Here is a 4,175-nt window from a genome sequence, read left to right on the forward strand (position 1 = left end):
TCTACCTTGTCAACAGAAGAGTAGAACATATGGAATAAAAATAAATAATAGGGGGAACAAATGTTAAAATAAATTTAGTTTGAAATGCTAAAGTGATCAATGAAAGGGAGGGATAAGGGGTATGGTATGTATAATTTTTTTTTCTGTTTTTGTTTTATTTTTCTGTTGTCTTTTTATTTCTTTTTCTGAACTGATGCAAATGTTCTAAGAAATGATCATGATGATGAATATACAACTCTGTGATGATATTGTGAATTACTGATTATATACGTAGAACGGAATGAGCATATGTTAAGAATGTTTGTGTTTCTTTCTTATAATATTTTTTTAAAAATTAATAAAAAATTTTTTAAAAAGTAACAATTTGGTGATGGACAGTTTTGAAGGTAGTACAACATTGTGGATGTAATTAATGACCCTGAATTAATGGTTAAAATGGTGACTTTTATGTTACATATATGTTGACACAAAAGAAGTGTTTTATTAAATAACATTAACTTTTAAATGAATTAAACAACAAATTTTAATACACTAGAGAGCAGAGGAATGTCTCTGATAAAAATGTTATAAATTTGAGCTTATAATATAAAATTTTATCTGTTAATTTTTTAAAACCAAGGCCCTAATGGCATAAACAGTAGATTTAGAAAACATTATGATGGGACAGAACCAGTGTTTTCTAGTATAGTTTTCCACTTTTTATTTTGAAACAACTATAGATTTACAAGAGGATTCAAAAACAGTAGAGGGCAGTGCAATGGTGGCTCAGTGGCAGAAGTCTCACCTGCCATGCCAGAGGCCTGGGTCCGATTCCCAGTGCCTGCTTATGCAAAAAAAAAAAAAAAAAAAATAGTAGAAAGTCCCGTGGTCCTTCTACTTGGTTTTCCCAAAGGTTACAGCTTACGTAACTATGGTACGATATCAAAACCAGGAAATTGATATCTGTTCAATGTGTGTATAGTTTTATTCCTTTTCATCACCAATGTAGATTTGTGAATTTCACTTCTGCAGTCAAGATACAAACTATTTCATCACCACAGTCCAGATACAGAATTAGTTGATCACTGACAAAGAATCTCCCATTAACACCCACAAACTCTGGCAACCACCAGTCTGCACCATATCTGTAACTTTGTCATGTTGAAGAGTGCTCCTTAAGTGGATTCCTACAAAATGTGAGCTTCTGAGATAGGTTTTTTTCACTCAGTATAAAGCCCCTGAAGTTCATCTAAGTTGTTGTGTGCCTTGATAGTTCATTACCTTTTATGGCTGAGTGGTATGGAGTAGCACAGTTTAGCCATTCGCCTACTGAAGGGCATCGGGGTTATTTCCAGGTTTTGGCTATTATAAATAAAGCTGCTATCTACATTTGTGGTTAGGTTTTTATGTGGACATAAGTTTTCATTTCTTTGGGAATGTGACTGCTGGTTTATACAGTAAATGCATGTTTTTATGCATAAGAAACAACCAAACTTTTCCAAAGTGGATGTACCATTTTACCAGTAGCATGTGAGAGATTGCATTTCTTCACATCCTCACCAGCATTTGAAGTTATCACATTTTTTTAATTTAGCTGTTCTAATAGATATGTAGCAATATCTTATCACAGTCTTAATTTGCATTTCTCTAATGGCTAGTTATGTTCAGTACCTTTTCAAGTGCTTATTTGTCATCTGTGTGTCATCTTCAGTGAAATGTCTCTTCACATCTTTTACCTATTTTTTAATCGGGTTGTTTTACTGTTGAGTTTTGAGAGTTCTTTATATATTCTAGATACAAATCCTTTGTCAGTTGTGTAGTTTGCAAATATTTTTCCCACTCTGTAGCTTTTCTTTTTACCCTCTCAATGGGGTAATTTCTAATTTTGATGTAGTCCAATTCATTGAATTTCTTCCTGTAAAAGATTATCCTTTTGGTTTTATATCTAAGACCTCTTGACCAAGCTCTAGGTCCTGAAGATTTCCTCCTATGTTTTCTTCTAAATAGTTCATAATTTTATGATTTACATAAATCATAGATTTTTACATAAATCATGTAGAGTTGGGGGAAGGACAGAGCAAAATCTATGTATAAATCTATGTTCCACGTTGAGTTGATTTGGGGGTGTGGGTGGATGCATGGGGTCTGGGAATCTAACCTGCATCTCCCTCATGGCAGGCGAGCATTCTACCACTGAACCAGGCGTGCATCCTCTGAGTTGACTTTTTTTGTATACAGTTTGAAGTTTAGGTTGAGGTTCATATTTTTACCTATGGATATCCATTTGCTCCAGAACCATTCATTGAAAAGACTATCTTTGTTCCCTGGAATCGCTTTTCCACCATTGTCAGAAATCAGCAGCTTGTTCTTGTGTGCATTTCTGGGTTCTTCTGGTCCACTGGCCTACATGTCTATCCCTCTATCAATACAATGCAGTTTTGCGTCTCCGCCAATACCCTCTGCACAGCTATACAATGTCTTGAAATTGCTAGACTATTTCCATTTTATTCTTCTTTGTTCAAATTATTTTAGCCTTTCCAGCCCCTTTGTTTTTCTATAGAAGTTTTGGAATTACCTTATCTATATTACAAAATAATCTTTCTGGGATTTTGAACTGCATTATACCTGTATATCAATTTGGGAAGAAAGCTTTACTATATCAAAACTTCCAACCCATGACTATGGCATGTGTCTCCATCTATTTAGAACAATTTAAATTGTCTCCATCAATTTATTTGATCAATTTTTGTAGTTTCAAGGATTCAAGTCCTGTACATAGTTGGCTTGACTTATTTACCTGTCATTTTGGAGCAAATATAAATGGTATTGTACTTTTAATTTTAGTTTCCACGTGTTCAATGCCAGCATATAGAATATATGAGGTTGATCTTGAAGCCTGCAACCTGCTGAACTCATTTATTAATTCTTCGATTTTTTGTAGATTTCTTGGGCTTCTCCATGTAGACCATCATGTCATCTGCAAATAGGGGCAGTTTAACTTCTTTTCTGATATTCCTTATTTCCTTTTCTTGTCTTATTGCATTAACTAGGACGTCCAGTACTGTGGCGAAATATTTAAAGAAGAATTAACACTAATAGTACACAATGTGTTCCAGAAATCAGAAGAGAGAGCACTTCCTAATGCACTGTATGACAACAATATTATCCTGATACCAAAATCATACAAACACAGCTCAAAAAAGAGAAAACCACCAACCAGTATCTTTCATGAATACAGACGCAAACACCCTTAGCAAAATATTAGCAAATGGAATTCAGCAATACGTCAAAAGAATTACACACCAGGACCAAATGGGGTTTCCTCCGAGAATGCAAGGCCAGTTTACTATTCAAAAATCAATCAACAGTATTAAAGCGCCCATATTAATAACCCACCATCTTAACAGGTTAAAGAAGAAAAAGCCATGATAATATCAACTGACGTAGGAAAACATTTGAAAAAAATTCAACATTTTATCAGTTCATGACAAAATCGCTCAGAAAACTAAGAAGAGAGGGAAAATTCCTCAACTTGATAAAGCACATCCATAAAAATCTACAGCCAACATCATACTGCACAGCAATGGAATGAATCTTTTCTCCCTGAGATCAGGAAGGCAATTAACAACTGTTCTCACAACTATTAATCAAATTGGTATATACTTTTGAATATTTTTCCTAGTATATAATCCTGGGATGGAAGACAGGGAGAAATCAGAGGACAATCAGGAGAGTTAGAAGGTGGAATGCGTCTTCAAGAGGGAGCCTTGCACCGACGGACCCTGGATTCAGCCATATGGGAGAAGGAAACGGTAGAACCCTGTACAGTATGAAGGGCCATGCAGCAGAGGCAGGACCAAGCAGAGCCTGAGGAGATGCCATTTGAAATTCCTCCTAAGCCAGCACAGCGCTGAGGAGGTAGAGGACAGCCGCTTCAGAGAGTGTCTGGGCAATGATCCTTAAAAGTTCTACACTCGCTACTGAGTAGAGTTGCGGGGAGGACAGAGCCAAATGTTTCTTCCCCCGAGAAAACACAGAAACATCTGACAGAAAGTGGTACCTGAAAAGCTCTGTAGTCAGGTATGAGGAGGGGACCAATATCCAAACTGGACAAAGAGCATCTCAACAGTTCCTCAAGTGGTATGTCGGCGACCACACACTAAAAGCCCCTCACCCTTGGGTGTTTGGCTTTCTGT

This window comes from Tamandua tetradactyla, chromosome 14 (assembly GCF_023851605.1).
Source record: "Tamandua tetradactyla isolate mTamTet1 chromosome 14, mTamTet1.pri, whole genome shotgun sequence".
Taxonomy (NCBI): domain Eukaryota; kingdom Metazoa; phylum Chordata; class Mammalia; order Pilosa; family Myrmecophagidae; genus Tamandua; species Tamandua tetradactyla.